The 20,370-nt window shown below is 41.4% G+C and overlaps 1 protein-coding gene across 3 annotated transcripts in view; it reads right to left on the reverse strand.

Moving 5' to 3' along the window:
* The window catches only part of HIVEP2 (HIVEP zinc finger 2), a 155,015-nt gene that overhangs the window by 116,885 nt on the left and 17,760 nt on the right, over positions 1–20,370 (reverse strand). Inside the window, exon 1 of one of the 3 annotated variants that reach the window (XM_035108848.2) lies at positions 458–15,685. The exons of the other annotated variants lie outside the window; for them this stretch is intronic. The gene's annotated coding sequence lies outside the window, so the exon portion shown is untranslated. Of the gene's footprint in view, positions 1–457; positions 15,686–20,370 lie in introns of those variants that run through there. 3 annotated transcript variants of the gene reach the window in all.

The following is a 20,370-nucleotide window of genomic DNA, read 5'->3' on the forward strand; positions in this document are numbered from 1 at the left end:
TGTCTGCTAAATTAATTAAAAGTATACTTTAAAAACTAATTCGCACACACATAAATTCGACGTTGCAGATTTTCACACACAGAAAGTCATGCTTCTGTTCTCCCCTGCAGCCCCTCAACACACACCAAATCTGTTCCATATGGTTCCCCCAAACCAGGTTTGGGGGTGCATGTGTGAGCTGCAGAGGAAGAATCCTGTTGAGTGACTGTAAGTCTGCTCTATTCACCTACAGACACTGTATTCACCTACACACACAAAAAAAAACCCCACTTTCCTTCAGCCTTTTACATACCATTACAATACTACAAAGATATATTTCAGGTATTAAGTTGAGAGTCAACACCTCTTTTACAACTTTTTTGTGGGTTTTTAAATTATGTACATGACTGCACCTTATAGCAGCACATACAGATCACAAGCTTGTGTTTTACAAACAAGTAGCATAATCTGTTTTTACCTTTTGCAGTGTTCTACAAACGTTAACATAATGTTGAAGTGAAATTGAACACCATTAAGTAGCCAGCTGTAGTAGTAAGACTCACTCGTTCTGCACAGGAAACATAAATGGAGTGAGTTTTGTTTGTGTATACAGTTGCATTTTTTTTAAAAAAAAAATTCTTTTCAGTCAGATATTTAAATGACATTTTCCGGTGATTGCTCCTCCCAAAGCGATTCCTGTCTTTCTATCCCTTGACATCCCTTCCATCAGGTTTTTGTTTGTTTGGTCAGCTGAGTTCTGCAGAATTTTATTCCGGACATGTTTCAAGGTAAACTTTTCCTCAAGAAACTATTAAGCAAGTCTATTGAATCTGCTCAGCCTCTCAGTAATGCTGCTTAGACCAAAATAGTCCTTTTCTCTCAGTCAGCATTTCTGGCTGAGTAGGTCTACTGCCTCAGTTTCAGACTGAAATAAATGAAGGCTTTTTGGCACTAAAGTTGAGAGGGTGAGGATATTATTGTGCCTTAATTCACTGTGTTACTTTAAGAATTTACTTTGCCACATGCTGGGAGTAAAAGACCTCCTCCCCGGTCCCCGGAATATATTTTAACTTACTTGATGAACTTATATCACATTTTCCAATCAGAGCGGCTGACAGGGGGAGAGGGAATGTACAACATACAGAATTGAAAACATTGGGTTTTTTAAAATTATTATATACATGCTTATAAAGCATTTTTAACAGACAAAAATACAAAGAACAAACCAAACATAAAATGCAGAGGAAACAACATTGACTAAACAATAACACAGTACAGTACACCAGTACCAGACAAATAAATCCAAAGAGCAAAGAAATACACATAAATAAGTTGGTAAATGTGCCAGAATGACATTATTGGAAAATATCTTACTATTATCTTGTTCCCTAGCTAGAGTGATTGCAAAACTATTTTTGTTAAAGCAGCAAATCACCATCATTGAGCCCATAGATAATAAAACACATAGATTAAAACATCAGACTATTAAAAAAATTGAACAAAATTCAAAGGCCTCCTGTAATAAAAACCAATTTAACCTGGCATCTGAAACTGAACAGGGACAATGACTGCCTGATTTTTAATGGGAGGGAGTTGATTAATCCCTCTTGTTGTTTAAATATACCATAAATTTCACTTTTTAATTGATAATAATGTAAATTATAAACATAGTGTACAATGAAGGCTAAAAACAGATTTTCAGAAATAAAAAGGAAAAGGGGAAATGCAAAATAATTGAGGTTTTATGTAGCACATAAAGTATTCAAACTTCTGCACAAGCATTGTTTCAAACTTCTTTTTAAAGGAATTGTTGTCATACCTTGGAACTCAAGCTTACGGCCCAGTCCCTTGGATGCCTACTCTGAAATAAGTGCTACTGTGTTCTGTTGGGCTTACTCCAAGTGTATAGCGTTCTCTCTCTCTCTCTCTCTCTCGCTCTCGCTCTTGCTCTCTCTCTATATATATATGTTCAATTCGCTAATGTTATAATAGTGCTATAGAGTTTCAACCTTAACTTTTATCTTTTGGGCTAGTGTCTTACTGAATAATCTGGCAAAACCATAAACTATTCAGCAGAGGAAGGAGTGTTGATAATTACCCCAACAACCCCATGAAACATCTGATGACAGCATACATTTTACCACATAATTATATACTATTGCACAACATATGCCCATCTGTACTCATTAGTATCATTTCTCCAACAAATTTCTGTAGAAAGACAGTTGCCAGTGCCAGTTCATACATATGTAAACTCTTTGACTTGTATCCTAAATTTTCTTCTGTGAACAGGTGCATCCGTTCACAAAGCCAAAAGTTAGGATCCACATCTTTCTCTAAAAAAGATAAAGAGAGGAAGCCCTTTTTCATAACACATACAACTTTGAACATGACACAGTTATCTCTTGGGCTTGGGAAATATGGTACCCATTGCTTTTTTTATATATAAAAAAAGTACCCTTCATTTATACCATATACTTTCCTAAATTCATATTAGGGCAATACCTCTATTAGGACAACCAACGTATCACAAAATAAATGTACAGTGGTACCTCGGGTTGCAGACCCGATCCTTTCCGGGGTACCATTTGCACCCCAAAAAGCAACCTGAGTGGCGCTTTTGCGCATGCGCGAAAGCACAATAGAACGCTTCTGCGCATGCGTGCGCGGCAAAACCCGGAAGTAAACACTTTCAGGTCCGCCGCATTCGTAACCTGGAAAAACGCAACCCGCAGCGGTCGCAACATGAGGTATGACTGTACAAACATTTGGGTCCTCCCATTTTGATTGTGCTAATAAAGACACTGCCCTGGTATTACTTTATTTCCTTCAGGGCAAACACCTTGAAAAATTTCCTAGCAAGCAGTGCAATATCTTCAACATTATTCCTTGTATCCTTGGGGGTTTTCTTAAGCAGCTTCCAAACTTTTTTCCTTCATACACCCTTTGGTGCCAGAGATCACAGAAGAAAATCTGATAAAGAACAAACTGGAAGCTTTGTCTGTATTGTAGAAGACCATTCAGATTCTGCCATGCTAGCTCAGTGACACAAGGTCACTCAAAGACTGGGATCACCATTGCAGTGGAGGTGAAAACTGTCCATGGCATAAAATGTAAAGGTAAGCAGTTTTCATAAGATTTCTATTCCCGGCTCCGATTTGTCAGAAATAGTAATCAAATCTGAGTTTCCAGAAGCACACAGCTTTAAGTGGAGCATCTCATCAAATGTAACTAAATGCACTGAGGCTATGAGATTGCAGGAAAAATAATTCTTAAGATTGCAAGAGTAGGTGTGAGACATGGAATAAGGGTGGGCTGGGGAAGAGAGAAGAGGGAAAAATGGAATCTGTCTGAAGCATAAGGAAGCAATGGGATCATTACTAAGAGCCAAAACGTAGGGATGGATAGGACTGGCTCTGCAGAAATCAAGTTAGGTTAGTAGTATATTAAAAAATAAATACAATTTGCCAAGACAATGCAAGACCACTTGTGTTACTATTTTTACCCACCAGATCCTCTATAAAGACGTATGATAGCTGAATTCCTATTTCTCAGTGTTCAGATTATAGGACTTTTTACTTCATAGAATCCTATAGCCTTCACTAGCAATCCAGAAATTCAACTTGCAACATATAATGTACGGTACACAACCCATTAGACTTGATGGCCAGGCATTACTGCTCTCAATTTTTTCTTTAAATCACAAGGCAGTTCTCATTTCTTTGTGACACTGGAAAATGAAAGCCAGTTTGAGATCAGTTTAAATTTCAAAGCAATGTGGCATAAAAGGAGAAGGAAGCTCAAATGCAGTCAGGTCCAAAGACTACATGTGGAAAAAAATTCTGCCTATAAGATCCTGAGTATGGAAACTGCCAATGATACTTTTCAGTAATTCATATTAAGTACAGTGGTACCTCGACATCCGAATGCCTCAACTTCCGAAGGTTTCGACTTACAAAGTGGACAACCCTGGAAGTCTTTTTGCCGCGTGCGTGTTCTGCGTGGTCCGTGCCTGCGCAGAAGCACAAAAGCTCTCTCTCAAAGCCTTTGTGAGTACAGGGAATGGCATGTATGAAACAGTCCTTGCTATATGGATTTATACAGGGCCTAACCAACCATAAATTTTAGATAATTAATACAGTGGTACCTCAGGTTAAGAACTTAATTGGTTTTGGAGGTCTGTTCTTAACTGTTCTTAACCTGAGGTACCACTTTAGCTAATGGGGCCTCCCACTGCTGCCATGCCTCTGCCACACGATTTCTGTTCTCATCCTGAAGCAAAGTTCTTAATCCGAGGTACTATTTCTGGGCTAGCGGAGTCTTCAACCTGAAGTGCCTGTAACCTGAAGCGTCTGTAACCCGAGGTACCACTGTAATTTTAATATTTATATTATAAATGAACTAATAAAGCTTAGATTTTATGTAGCATTTGGGGCTGCAAGCTTGAGAGTAAGTGAACTCAATGAGACTTGTGTCTGTGTTTATATCCATATTTTACTACATTTATATCTTGTTTTTCCCTGCCAGTCTCAAGGTGACACACATGGCTCACCTCCTCCCCATTTTATCATCAAAACAACATTATAAGGTAGGCTAAGCTGAGAGAAGGTGGCTGGCCTAAGGTCACCCAATGAGTTTCATGGCCAAGTGGAGATTTGAATAGTCCAACGTTCTAACCACTATACTACATATAATCTATAACATGTAGAACTCTGCTGTTAGTGTTGCCAATGCACTTCACATTATCTCCATAGCTATTGAGCAACCCTATAAAGATAACATACGATCATGAGTTGCGTGGGCTGTGGTTAAGAGAACAGTGGCGTGCGTTCATCTTTCATTCATCTTCACCCTCCTCCATAATTAAGTTTTTTTAAAAAACTGTACTTTTTCATGTATAAGACTAGGCTTTGTTTTACTTTAAAATACATTAAGGTTAAAAATCTGGGGGCATCTTATACACAGATAGCGTATATGCCCATTTTCTGAATTTGGGGTCCCCAAAAGGAGGGGGTGTCTTATGCATGGGGGCGTCTTATACATGGAAAAATACGGTACCTCTGAAAAGCACCTCTGGTGAGGATCCTCCCTTAATCTAATCGCCCCTCTCTATTTTTGCTGCTAAATTCATGCAGAATTTAAATGGCAAGCACACATAGGACTTTTCGCAGATGCAGGGCACGAATTGTTGACTGTCAGCCATGTCCCACTGTGCCTGCATCCTGCTGCTGTTCACAGCTCTCGCCTCAGCTCTTTAAAATGTAACTGCACTAAGGCAGCTCAGGCTAAACCACATACTATCTCAGAAGAGCCTGACAGGGCCACCCCATATACATATTATGCTGCCACAGTGCCAGGAACACAACTGCCGTATCAAATGCATGCTCAGACCAGGAAGGGGAAGGGGAGGGGAAGTACGTGCACACACAAAGGTAGAAAAAAATTTAAAAGTGGGGGAAATGAATACACTGCTGCAGTCCAGCAGTCAGGGACTAGACCAGTCACAATGCCCACATGCCATCGGACCTGAAGTCAGGTTGAACAGGCCAATTCCCAGACATCACCATGCCCCACCCCAAGATGCAAAAAAACACAGAGCTTTCTTTTTATGTTTCGCTGGTTGAAGCTACAACAGCAAGGACCGCCTGGCCTAAAAAAAAAAAAACCAATAACTTTTGTCTGTTCCCCAGCTCCTCCTTGTGTTTCCTGAGCTTGCTATGGTTGCCAATAGTTCCTGTATTCCGAGCCAGGAACGAATTTGCCTGTAGACAATTTGCTCCATCTAGAGATTTTGCCTTCCCCATAACAAAACATCACAACTTTGGGCAGTTAAGGCATTGGATGGAATCCTAACCATCAAAGCTTTTGGGTGAAGCGGTGCATCACCCTATCCAAAACCAACAGCATATTCAGGGTACCCCATTAGAGGGGTCTCAGTGGAAATCTCTGTCCAAAAGCCAAGCATGTGGCAGACGGGCTGTAGAGCTTCCAGCAGCAGCTTTTGGATGGCCACTTCAGTAGATGGACAACTTGAGGAGGCCATAATCCTTGGCACGACGCTGAAAAAGTTTCAGCCCTCAGCCCTTTGGCCTGAGCCAAAATTCCACCTGCAATCAATAAAGCTACGGCCGTTTTTAATCCAGACTGTTGTCTGCTTCAGTTTATTATTACTTTAGTCACTTCCTCAGTGGAGGGTGGCACTGGGACTGGGACTGCAATGACCGATTTATGCATATCCAATTTATGCACGGCCGCTTATGCAAACACCGCAGTGACCTGCAGGTGGCTGGAAAAGGGGGTGAATAAGGGTACAGAACAAGGTGGGGGTGGGGGCGTAACAGGCGGAGCAGCTTTGTGTGTGCTCCGCCCTTGCACACCATGATGTGCAGCCACCACGCAAATCAGGGGTTGCCTATGTTAGGATCTCTTACTTTCGAGTAGGACCCTGACAGAGACACATGCCCGACTGGCATGTTCCCTCCCTCCTGGGCGATCGTTCTGAAGCTTCAAAAGCTTTCTTCAGCCCGAACATCACAGCGACTGATGCCAACTGACATCAGCACACTTACAGATCCACAGAGTTTGCGCAGTTGCGTAACAGAGCACAGCATTTGGCTGATCTACGTTTATTTACATATAAACACACATAGAGCACTGCAACATGGCTCCCTCTCTCTCTAGCATCAGGCAGCAAAGAGAATGAACAAAGGACAATAGTCCCACTTCGGGAAACACAGTAACACAAACATCCTGTCTTCGTCACTTCCCACTCTGTGGAATGTTAACATATACCATCATGTGATAAACAACAATCCCATGAATGCAAACACGGGGAATAAATCTTCAACAGCCTGTACTTTAAAATAGTACAATGTATCTTTCAGAAGAGTGGGGGAAATCCATTACCAATAAGTACACTGACATTTATAAACAGAAGCGTAAACACCAAAATTAATTGTGGCCATATATTTTCTCAAAAAGGAACATCAGAGAAAAACAGGTAGAATTTCTTTTACTGAACTTATTTATTTACAGACTATATTTTTTCTCACCATTTCACAGAATTATCTATTGGACAGAATGGGAAGAGGATTAATTTCCACCTATTATCCTTGTCATTCCGAATTATTTAGTCCTCAGGCATGCTGCAAATTGGCTACATCTCCATTCTGCTCAGCTTAATTCAAAAGCTCACAACCTCTTTTGTCACTATTAAGGCAGATAACATGCTTTGAGCAGAGGACTGCTAAAAGTGATCCACCCCCTGGGCATTTTCCTATAGCCCCACGTTCCAGGATTTATAGTGTCAGGGCACTGGGCACAATACTGTCTTGCTCTTTTGACCAGAAGCAGCACACAATCCTTTGCAAAGCATTCAAGGATCCAAGCAAACTGACTGGAAACAGTTCCTTAGCCGGACAGGTTTCACCAACTTGCCCTTTCACCTAGCTTTCATTGAGGATACTTTGAGGACCTATACATGATCCAACTCTCTGGAAATGTCTCCTGCCATTCATACAGGCAAGTGGTTGCCACTTCATAGCACTGTTGTATAATGCAAACATATGTTTGTCAATATTGTCATATTTAAAGATAAACAACTATCTTCTCTTGGGGTAACCTTTCTATGCATGCAGAAGATGAGGAATTTGCAGTGAGGTGGGTGATAAACGTAGTGAAGGTCTCTAGTCAGGGTAGAGAGCCCCCATAATTGTCAAAAACCAATGCCCAAGAGGAAATTCCAAGTAGCAGGGAGGGTCAAGCAGATGCAGATGCCTGGTCAGGATTCATTGGCAGATTTGGGTCTGGAGTGCTCAAGGGATGAAATATGTTCACTGTGTTTAAGAATGTAAGAAGAGCTGTGCTAGGTAAGACCAGTGGCCCATCTAAGACATCAAACTTTTCTCACAGTGGCCAGCCAGGTAAACAGAACTTGAGCTCAGCAGCACTCTCCTCTCCTGCAGTTTCCAGCAAATGGTACTCAGAAGCAAAATGCTCTGATTGTAGAGGTAGAACACAGCCATTTGGTTCTTTAAAGCAAACCCCTGCAACAGAACGAGGGAATAGGGGAAGGGAGTACAAGCTCAGCCCTGAACTCATTTTGGGGGCACTGAAAACCAGGATTACATCTCTCAAGAATGCTGTGAATGTGGCACCAACCTCTCAAGACTCATCTCACCCACCAAATAAGGAACTCATGGCAGAAGAGAGAAGGAAGGAAATCTTGCCAACGCCTTGTCTAACCTTCCCACCCTACAAGTTGCTTGAAGGTTCTAAATTATGATATCATGAAGCTTATCTGCCTTAATTTGCAACACACACAAAAATCTGTACTCCAGTTGCTTGACTAACCAAAAGTTGGGTTGGCATTCACTTTCCTAAACCCCTTCTCTAGAGAACAGCTAATAAATGCATTCACAAGCAAAAATTTAGCAATATCTTCTTTTCTGAAAAATATGACTTTCCACCCCTTCTCCCCTCATTAAATTGAACTTCATTTGCACCTGCTAATTTCCATGCAGCACATCCTGTGCAACTAAGTAGTTAGTGAAAATTATATTTTTACAGTTTTTAAGCTAGCAAATGATAAGGTATAATTGAGAGGAATTATTTCAGCTTCCACAGTGGAAAATTCCTAGCATTAGATGCCAAATGAGGATTTAAAAAATAAAAAAGAGGTTTCAATATACAACCAAGGTAGCTTGCGATATGAGTCACAAACTGCTACAGCACAAGTTTCTGCTAAAGAAGCCGTCATTGTGGCACAAGCACCATGAAAAATACTATTCAACCCCTTGGCAATACCTTGTACAGGCAACAACCAATTTACACACATCCAATTTATGCAAAACCATTCACATGTGCATCGCAGCAACCTGGAAGTGACCAGAAAAGGGAGCAGAACACAGAACCGGGCAAAGCGGGCTTAAGCATGCTCTGCCATTGCCCGTGATGACATGGAACACAACACCCATGAAAATCGGGGATGACTTGTATCCAGCAGGAGAGAGGTGAGGTTATTCTCAGAAGGTTCTGCAATAGGGGCCAAGGGTTATCCATTCCCTTGGTGTTTCTCTTTCCTCCTCCACTCAAAGACCTTTGTGCAGGAGTTCTGCAATGCACTGAGAGTTTCCCTGGCAAAGAAGTATAAATGGCTACTACTGCCATCCTGTAAAGTGTGAAACCATCTCCCATCACTAGAATTAGGGGCACAAGGAGGGTCCCTCTCACCCCCTTCTGGAATACCAACACAATGTATGGCAATACTGTGATGAAATGCATAGTGAATTATTTGTCAGATCTCAGGATAAGCATGGGGGATCTGTACCTTGCTTTCATAATCCAATTAAAGTTATATTAAGAGAGTCTTGCTGCTGCCCCGGCAAAGAACTTGAGCACTTTTTTTTTTAATTAACGCTACTAAGTTGATAATTGGCTTTTGAGTTAATAGACGTGGTGTCACAGTTAACCAGCTGTAATATACAGCATGGCCAAACAATGGAACCAAAGTTTAAAATATTGTCTCCTAGGTCCAAAGCAGGGTTTTCATCCAATATGGACAACTGGTTCACAAAATGGAAAAGAAAAATGCAAGAAACACACTCTGGAAAGTTTGATAATTTGGATAAATGTGAGAGGAAGCCTCCCTCTCTGGTTTTTTTTTTTAACCGTTCATGCAAATTGTAAAAAGGAAATGTCACTTGCACAAATAGTGCAGTAAAACAGAACAGAACAGAACAAAGCCACAAAACAAAAAGGCATAGCGGCCAGGGTGTCACCCACAATGAACGACTGTTATGCTGCTTCTGCTCATTTCCATTTTTGTGCTGCTTATACAACAGCGGTGCTTGGGAGACTCATCTCTACAAGACAGCCTCAAATGTCCTGAAGCAGGGGTAGCCATTGTGATGTTTTCCACTTGTTGGATGGACTACAATTTCCATCTGGCCTGGTCATCATTGCCAATGATCGGGGATGATGGGAGTTGTGCTCCAAAACATCTGAAGAGCACCATGTTGGCTAAACCTGACCTAAAGATTACTTTCATGCCTTACGTGGAATAAAGCCCAAGTACTGTATCTCAGTCCATGTGAGTTCAGCTCTAGGTCTCAATGCTAAATTCTTCACGCTACCAAGTGATTTAAACAAAAGCCAAACAAAACAAAACAAATTTTACATTGTAGCCACCAAGTTGAAGCCACAAACAAATGCTTCTGCAGCTGTTAACAAGAAAAACATCCTCCTTAAATGACATCACATAGGTGGCTTCCATAGAACCACCAAGTATCAACAGGTACAAGCAGGCACTGGTATGAAAACTGCGTGCAGCGGTAGATGCAAAGAGACAAGGACATCTGAAATGCTCAACTCCATCCTTGTGCAGTTGTTGCAGGGTGAAAGTGACCTCTACCTATTGAGGTAAATTTGCAGGTTAGTGAAGAAGTACAGTAAAAACGGATCAGAACAGCCAAATGCTCAGTTGCCAGGGAATTGCCAAATTATGAAATGGAGCGACCTTTGGGTTTGCTGTTTTCATTTCTTGAACCACCAGGAGACTTTACAAAAAAAATATTAGTTGGCTTACGAAAGAACGCTATGGCAACCTCTTTCCCCTCACGTTAAAATATTATACACACCCATGTATCCCCCAGGAACCAAAGTGTCTTTGGAATGGAACTCAAAACTGCACTCATAGATGCCTTATATAATTTCTGCATGACAAAATGAGGGGGAAGCATCTCTTGGAAGAAACTGGGGTGGAGAAAGGAGGAGGAGGGTCTTCTTATAGTTCAGGTCACACAGTGAGGGTCTTGGTTGTTTGGCTACATACATTATCAGTTGCCACAGAGCTTAACTAGACTGTGTACACATCACACATTAAACCACAAATACCTCCCCTCAAAAAAAAAATCATGGGAACTGCAGCTTATAGAGCTACAATTCCAGAACACTTAACAAACTACAGTTCCCAAGATTCTTGGAGATGGGTTGTGTGCTTTAAATATATGGTGTGCACACAACCTTAGTGCCTATCCATGTTCTGTGCTTAGAACAGTGCCTGGCTCCATAGTTGTAAATAATTTTAGCATGTTGTTATTAATAATTGTTATAAATATTATTATAAATAGTGTTGTTATTGGGATAATGGGAGGTACTTTAAAATAAGCTCTCTCTCTGTGTGTGTGTGTGTGTGTGTGTGTGTGTGTGAGAGAGAGAGAGAGAGAGAGAGAGAGAGAGAATACAATACTTAAGAAAGACTGATTCCAAAAGCAATTATTCTTATTGAGAGTGCACTCACATAACCCTCCCTTTCCCTCTTACATAAACCAGCTATAAACTCTCCCAAGGGGTATGTTTGTCGTAATACGTTCATGCCTAATGACCCTACGGGGAGTTCTGTTTTAAAAATTATAGAGCAAGTGTTAAGAGCAACAAATGACTTTATTTCTTCTCTTTAGCCGTAACTAAAGAGACTTTAGACACATTATCCTGTAGTGGGTTTTTTTGGTCTGGAAATAAAAACAGCCCCACCCCCAAAAAACCATTTGTCTCTTGAATCTCAACATAAGCAATCAAATGTTCATCCATTCAAATCATTCCTGCTTCCAATCTCAAAAGTAGTTATAATATTCAGCCGTAAAACCTAATGATATAGTTCTATGAAAGAACAGCTGTACCGTTTCCTTTTCGCTCTGCTCATACATAGCCAGTGAAACTAGTACAGAATTCTGAAGTGTAAGAGCTCCAGCTGTACATTCCCCTACTTTAGGGATGGCACCAACTCCTGCCATACTACACTTCTGCCCACAACCACCTTGCTATAGAAGAATGTGAATATGTATCTCTAGGCCAGTGGTGGGAAACCTGTGGCTCTCATCCACAAACCACAGCTATCCACCTACCATTACCGAATGTGCCAGAACGAAATGAACAAGCAAATAAGGGTTTAGCAGAACTTCAAGGCCGGTCACTCAAGGCTTCCTGTAAACTTCACAACATAGCAGGTTAGTGGGTTATGGGGATCCCTTGGCGAAGAACGCACCTCATAATTCTAACGTCTTCACAGACTGGTATCAAATGCAGCTTCTTCTTTTTATTCAACAATGTGTATGTTGAACATAGTGTCCAGAAAATACAACCGATGCAGAAAGTAATTAACCCCATGCAATGGTAATAACTCTACCATCTAACCAATATTTATGCAAACATACAGCTATTCAAACCAAACTGTCTACCAAGGAAAAGAGCAAGAATGTTAATAACAACAGGAGCAGAGATAAAGGTAATTGTAACAATACGTCCTTAATTTTGCTTTCATTAAGTTTAGAGCTAACATATCATTCTTTTAACTAATTACACCTGTTACCATCAAGCAGTTAGAGCTGGCATTATCCATATATACTGGGCATGTCCTAAAATAAAGGAATTTGGATACAAGTACCAGATCGTATGAGCAGTTATAAACTCCCATCAGATATGTTGGGTATTCTTTTTTTGTTATATAAACATTGGCAATCCCCAAAGAAGACTGGGAAATGATCATTTGTCTCTTCACAGCCACTGGACAAGTTTTTAAAGGCTATCAACAATCCAGCATATCTTCTGCATAAGAACTTATGAAGAACACTATACAGTATATCACTAAAATTCATTTTTCGAACTGGCTGAAACATATTTTCACCACTGCTGATCCTGATCCAATGCATCCTCTAGGAACACAAGTAGGACCTGCTGGATCAGGCCAGTGGCTCACCTAGTCCAGCATCCTATTCGCACAGTGGTTAACCAGATGCCTAAAGAAAGACCACAAGAAGTGCTCTCTGCACTTGTGGTTTCCAGCAACTGCTATTGAGAAGCATGATTAACCAATTTTGTTAGACTAAGGTAAGGAAGACAAGGGTCGACAGGCTTTCTACAGCATTTCACCATGCTCAGCTCAGCTCAGCTTCCAGACCTATTCCCCCAAAACAAATCTACTTGAAAAGAAGCCACACATCATCCCAAGCTCATCAAAAGTGCAGTGTGTGCTACAAGTGATCAAAGAAGAAGAAGAAGAAGAAGAAGAAGAAGAAGAAGAAGAAGAAGAAGAAGAAGAAGAAGAAGAAGAAGAAGAAGAGGATTTTTTCCGTACATCCCGCCTACAAACCATTTTGCAGAACTTCACAGATCCCCAATGGTCACTATTAATATCAGTCGTTTTTTTAGGGGAAATGTTGAATACACTCATTGGCAGCAAGCGTTGATAGTCAAACTTAGTTAAATCAAGACATTCAAACTTGGGAGTTAAATAATGTAACAAATAGTTATCACATCACAACAGAAAAATCCATTACAGCTGTAGTCTTTAAAGGGAACAGGGAGGAAGGTTAAACTGGTTTTCACATACAAAAACTCTGCTCAGCTTTAATACTTTTAAAGAACATATTAAAACGGGGTTCTCTTTCAACCATTAGCTTAAAATGTACCTATTAACCTAGATAGCATCTTAAAAAGCAAAGACATCACCTTGCCAACAAAGGTCCGTATAGTTAAAGCTATGGTTTTCCCAGTAGTGATGTATGGAAGTGAGAGCTGGACCATAAAGAAGGCCGATCGCCGAAGAATTGGTGCTTTTGAATTATGGTGCTGGAGGAGACTCTTCAGAGTCCCATGCACTGCAAGAAGATCAAACCTATCCATTCTGAAGGAAATCAGCCCTGAGTGCTCTCTGGAAGGACAGATCCTGAAGCTGAGGCTCCAATACTTTGGCCACCTCATGAGAAGAGAAGACTCCCTGGAAAAGACCCAGATGTTGGGAAAGATGGAGGGCACTAGGAGAAGGACGCCAGAGGCTGAGATGGTTGGACAGTGTTCTCGAAGCTACGAACATGAGTTTGACCAAACTGTGGGAGGCAGTGGAAGATAGGAGTGCCTGGCGTGCTCTGGCCCATGGGGTCACGAAGAGTCGGACACGACTAAACGACTAAACAACAATTATCCTTTTATTTTTAAGTGCTGTTTCTGCTACATTGCATCACCAGCAAAGGGCTAATTAGGAGGTTTTATTTTAAAGATTTCTTGGGGAATCCCATCAAAGAAAACAGTAGTTTTCTCCCCTGACACTTTCCCAAAGAAATGGGGTAGGGCTGGGGGGTTATCTTATTTCTGACCCTCACTAAAGCACAGTAGCTGCAAACTGATTGGTTTGTTGTGCTGGATGGAGACATCAATCACAGCAGTGTGCTAGGACTAGCTCAATACAGAGTGCAGACCTGAAACTAGGTCTCAGCCAACTCTAAGGCAAGGGAGGGCGGGGGACCACGACACTACTTTCTCATAGCAGGAAGAAGGGGAGGCCACTAGCGTTTCCTGTTGTGCAGATGAAACAAGTAAAGACGTCATTGCTTTTACACTCCCTTAGGGTGTCAGCAAATTAAGGGCCAAAGTTCAACCATTTCCAATGTATTGGGAAAGGAGGGGGTGTTCTCTCATGTCTTTGTTATATAGAAGCATCTGCCAAAAGAGGCAGAGAGACTTTCTAAGCTTGCACGGCAAACAAAGAAGGAGATGCAGTTTGCCAGGCTCAATGGCAAAACCCTGTCTCTCTTGATAGAAACTATTTTTGCTCAGAACAGAGAAGGGCTTTTGTGTGGAGCGTTCATGACTTCCAGAGAAACCCAAAGCAAAGTTGCAGCTTGCTGTACCTGTGCTGAAGAACAGAAAATCCTATTTTTGGATGCTCAGCACAATCCAAGTTCCATTCTCAAGTCTTATCTACACAGTTAAAGGGGAAAGGAAGGGAGGAAAAAGAGACATTATGAGGCAATGTTACGATCAAAAGTGATGCCAATTTTGAATATCATCTCCTGTGTTTTTGAGGTATGAGGCAGGAAATGGAGGGACACACTTCTGTGTTTTCTGATGTAGAGAGACCTCCTCGCAAGCATTCAGACAATCACTGCCAACTGCTGTGAGTAGGAGCCAAAAAAATACTGTCCTGCCTTTGTATATAGCACTACCTTCTGTTGTACACATGAACATTTGGGAGATGGCAAGAATCAAGAATAGAGACAATTCTGAGTACTAACAAATTCTAACCTTGTTAAATGCCTCAAATTGAGTCATAGAATCATAGAGGTGGAAGGGACCCTGAGGATCATCTAGCCCAACCCCTGCAATGCAGGAATAAGCAGCTGTCCCTTATGGGGATCGAGCCTGCAACCCTTGGCATCACACTTTAGCCAGCTATATGAGACAATTGGTTCATCTAGTTCAGCCCATCTAAACCTAGCGCCCTGAACATGATTTATTTTGTGTTATTAGTTTGTATTTTTATGTTGTGAACTGCCCTGTGATCTTTGGGTGAAGGGCAGTACAGTTGTACCTCGGATCCCAAACACCTTAAGAGTCGAACATTTTTGTTCCTGAACGCCACAAACCTGGAAGGGAGTGTTAGGGTTTGTGAACGTTCTTTGAAACCTGAACGTTCGACGTGGCTTCTGCAGCTTCCAATTGGCTGCAGGAGTTTCCTGCAGCCAATCAGAAGCCACACCTTGGTTTCTGAACACTTTGGGAGTCAAACAGACTTCCGGAACAGATTCTGTTCGACTTCCGAGGTACGAATGTTATTTTCATGAGTCTGGAGAAAGCAAGCAAACGTTTCAGGTTCAAAATACATGAGGAAGGACCATAGCTCACTGTCAGAGTACATGTTTTGCACCCAAAATTTATTTAGTATCTATGGTCCTTCCTCATGTATTTTGAACCTGAAACGTTTGCTTGCTTTCTCCAGACTCAGCATGAAAACAACTGGTAGCTTAGGTTTTCAAAAATGTGATAAGGGAATTTACTATAAAGCCGAAGGTAAAATGAAATTCCCAGCACAGCAATTAAGAAAAAAAAATCATGGGAGCCATTCACACACATGACAAAAAGTGAAAAAGTTCATTTAAGGACACTGGTGGATTGAGGTCAACATAAAGGGTGTCCTTCACAGACCCAATGGCAGATATATTTTAAATCAGGACAGCTGAAATACAAGTAATCTCACAGAGCAAATAGAAACAATCATGCAACGGTAAGGAAGGAAGAAAAACAGGAAAGAATATTATGTCTTTGCTGTTTTAAGGTGAACAGCAAACACAGCAATGGCAGCACTAGGTGTGGGCATGTTAAAACCCATTGCTGAAATGCTACACGTGTTAACAGCAAAACGTAATAAGAAGCTGTAGTACAAGTATCCACGTGCTGAAAGTTAATCTTTTGGTTAATTATCTCATGTTGATCTATGTCACTGGGAGAACTGTATTAAACCATCCCTGGCAAAGATCTGCTGTAGGAAAACACCATCTGCTTGTCACAGTAAAATACAAATCTTGAACCTTATAAAATAGTATTAAAACAACCAATACTAATATCATGGTGGTTTATGACCCACTGAAACCACAGTTCATACAATCCAGACTGAACAAATTAATTACCTTGGCTTATCCAGTGTTATATTTGAACTCTGGGGCTGGAAGGGGGCTCATCTAATCTAACCCACTTACGTGAAGCAGAAGACTCTATCTAAAGATAGGTACAAAGAGCAGTAACTGACTCTTTGTAGAGGAGGAGGAGAAGAAGAGTTTGGATTTGATATCCCACTTTATCACTACCCGAAGGAGTCTCAAAGCGGCTAACATTCTCCTTTCCCTTCCTCCCCCACAACAAACACTCTGTGAGGTGAGTGGGGCTGAGAGACTTCAAAGAAGTGTGACTAGCCCAAGATCACCCAGCAGCTGCCATGTGGAGGAGTGGAGACTCGAACCTGGTTCACCAGATTATGAGTCCACCACTCTTAACCACTACACCACACTGCCAGCACTTTTAAATATGCCCTGCCTGGATCCAGAAGAGTGTGACAACTACCAGTAGCACTCAGTCACTAATATCCCCTTATTTAGCAAGGTGGTGCAGTTCAAGAATGTTGGGACAAAAGAGATTTTCTTTACACATTTCAATCTGGCATCAAGCCCAGATTAAATCTGGCATCAAGCACTGATTTGAGACCTGATGGAGCATCTTTGTTGGGGGGGGGGAACCCCCTGGAAGAATGACGCTGTTGTTTCTCTTTGACCTCTCAGTAACTTTTGATACTGTTGACCATGGGATGCACCTAAAGCAATTCTGTGGGTTGGGAGCATCAGGCACAGTGAATCTGCTCCAGCACTTTCAGTAGTAATAACATAAAAGTCATAAGACTGCTCAACCCTGTGCAAATTATCCAGTGGGGTCCTGCAGGGTTCAACCTGGTCGCCCATGGTTTTCAACATCTATACGAAGATCTCTCCACTGGGATAGATCCCTGGGGATTTGGAACTAGGTGTCACAAATACAAAAATACACTCAACTCTATTTCTCTGTATCCTACGAAACAGGTGAGGGAGAACAGGATCCGTACCACTGCCTGAAAGCAGTTATGTAGGACAACAAACTGAAAATATAGAGAGAAGCTCTCAAGTCCAGGAACTGGAGAGAAAGCCTATTCTAGATAGAATTGCATGCCTCTTGAAGAAACAGGTATGTAACTTGGTAGTACAGCTCAGTCTTGCCTTGTCGCGTAAAGCCCAGATGTCAAGTGGCAAGGAGCACCTATTTCAAGCAACAGCCATGGCTGCTCCAGTCTAGCCATAGCAGCTTCCACAATGGATTGCTGCAATGTGTTCTACATAAAGCTGCTCTTGAAGATGGGATTTTAAGTGGTAGAGCTAGCCAGAAACACATAACACCCATCCTGAAGGAACTGCACTAGTTGGTGATACGTGTCTGAGCCTAATAAAGTTGATATATGAAGCCCTAAGTGACTTGGCACCTAAATATCTGAAGGAATGCTTCCTCCCATATCAACCTGCCTGTACATTACAATCAGCAGGGAAGGCTCTTGTTGTGATTCTACCACGAGGGAATGTTAGGACATTGTTGGTGTTGGCCCCTTTCCTTCCAAGGTGCATCTGGCACAGACACTGTTGACTTTTCATTGGTGGCTAAAGATGTGCCTTGGTGCCCAGGCCTTTGGGGGGAAATAATAATATGCCAGACAGTTAGAGTTACTTTTCATTGCCTGCTTTTAACTATATTGTTATGGGGTTTTGCTGATGACTATTTGTAATGGTGAGTGTTTATGTTGTTAATGTCTTTCTGTTGATATTTTATTCTATTTCAATGCTATATGTACCCCACCCTGGGGACACCTGCTGAAGGGCAGGTATATAAATCCAATAAATAAATAAAGCTTGTATCAGTTCTCAGTGTAATGGAAGGTGATTCCATTATCCCTGCAGGACACTGTTTTCCACTGTGGAACTGATCCTGCAGTTAGGAACACATTCCCAATATTTATAATCTATGCTAGCTAATTAGTTATGCCTCAGTTCTTCATGGATAGGATTAAACCATCTGTTCTGACATCGATTTTAAACTATTTTCTTCACTGTTTTTTTTCTGTCTGCAGGCAAAGTGCATCCACTTATAGGGAAATGATGGCATCTGTGATGGGCAGACGTCCATGTCTGCCTAAAAGTGAGCTTGGGATTGGAGAAAAACACCCGGCAGAAAGGCAAGGGATGGGGCAGGCTTTGCTCCCCATACTCATTTCAATGTTGACCCCCTGCCCCACCCTGGGTCCTCAGCCCCTTCACTTCATGTGTGAAAATGGCAGACACTGGATAAAGCAGATATAGCTGACCCATCACATAAAGTTTGGCCCTAGGACAAGATGAGTATACCTGCTGCATATATAACGAATGGCCTGTTTCACATATCCCACATGCTTAACTCTGCTCTGTGATAATTAAGTGGAATATAAATAGAAGGCTATGTAATGAATTCCAAGAGACAATGCTTGGAGTGAGTGGGGAGAGGAAGTTTAAAGTGCATGCAAGACTGCAATGAAGCCTGAACCCAGGAGGCAATATAACTATTATCACAATTACACACAACCCACTTGTTCAATCTACCACATCAGTAGGAGGAAGTGAAACACTGGCCTTTAAAGCAGATATCTTCAGGCCTCTTAATCTCTGCCCTGAGCACCAAGGAGATGTGGTCCACTTGTTTTGGGGGTTGAAACTCTAGTTTCTTGCGTGCATACATTGCAAACGGGTTTTGAGCGAAGAGGGCACATGCAGCTGCTTTTGGAAGATCTCTGCTCAAACTCCTACAGAAGTCAAAACAAGTCCTTCTGTAAACTTCAACAGGGTTGAGATAGAGCTCTAAGGAACCAGCAGAATGTGGCTCACCACAGAAGCTTCTTTCCTCACCACACCCAGTCACCCTGAGCAAGGGTGCCTTGAGCCAGCAAGAAGGCTGTGGTGGTATTGTTATTCGCTTTCCTTCACTCTGCCTCTCTCAATACAAGTTCATGCAAGTGTTTACCTTCAGATGCAACTGAAGAACTTAGCATGAACAGTGAGGACTGCAGCAAATTGTACAGAGATGGTTCAACTGAATGAGGGGAGGGAAGAACTCACGTCCTTCATTGTTGCAATGGCATGTATTTTACTCTCACACATGGAAACAGATTAACAATGTACACACACAAGCCTTACGTAAACCTATATTCTGGTGTAAGAGAAAGGCAGGGTAGGACATACTTCAGAAGAGCTATGAACACTTCCAGTGAAAGTTTTAGAATTAAATCTCCAACTATAGCAGAGCAGATTTCAAAACAAAATCAAGAACTGTGGGCTAAAAAAAAAAAAAAACCAGCAACCACAGACTTTCAAGCTTACAGTATTTCCTGAACATTTCATTCATGGAAACAATGAGAAAAACTCAGCAGGAAAAAAAATAAGGGGGAGGGGGAGAGTCAGCTTCATAGCTGCTGTCTCATAAATTCAACTATAACCTAGGCAACAATAATATTTACAATAAAATATATTTCACAAGGGAGCAAGCATTTTCACTGAAAATGACCAGATGATATCAATTAAAAGTAATAGAATGGTTACAGCAGGCCAAGCTACTGAGTATGTTTGGTGGGTTGATTTCTTTCCACTTGATTATTGCCCATAAAGAAACATTTTGAGTCTCACTCTCTCACTATTTATTTATTTTTATAATTTCCATCCTAACCATTTTTCTAAAAAGACAGAGGACAGCTAAAAAACAGTAATAACAACAGAACAAACATGATCAGTTAAAGACACAATATATACTCAAAAGATCAAGCAAACAATATCTAATACGTTAAACAAATTCCGGCAGCGCAAAAATAACACAGAACTAAGCCAGCAAAAATGGCATAACCAATTGTTGGGGGGGGGGGGTTAAGCGTGAGCAGGATAGTGATGAAGCCTGAAGGATTTTGGTCAGCATATTGTTCTACAGAAGAGGTGCCACAACTGAAAAGGCCCACGCCTAGTTGACACC

The sequence above is a fragment of the Zootoca vivipara genome, chromosome 3, assembly GCF_963506605.1.
Source record: "Zootoca vivipara chromosome 3, rZooViv1.1, whole genome shotgun sequence".
Lineage (NCBI taxonomy): Eukaryota > Metazoa > Chordata > Lepidosauria > Squamata > Lacertidae > Zootoca > Zootoca vivipara.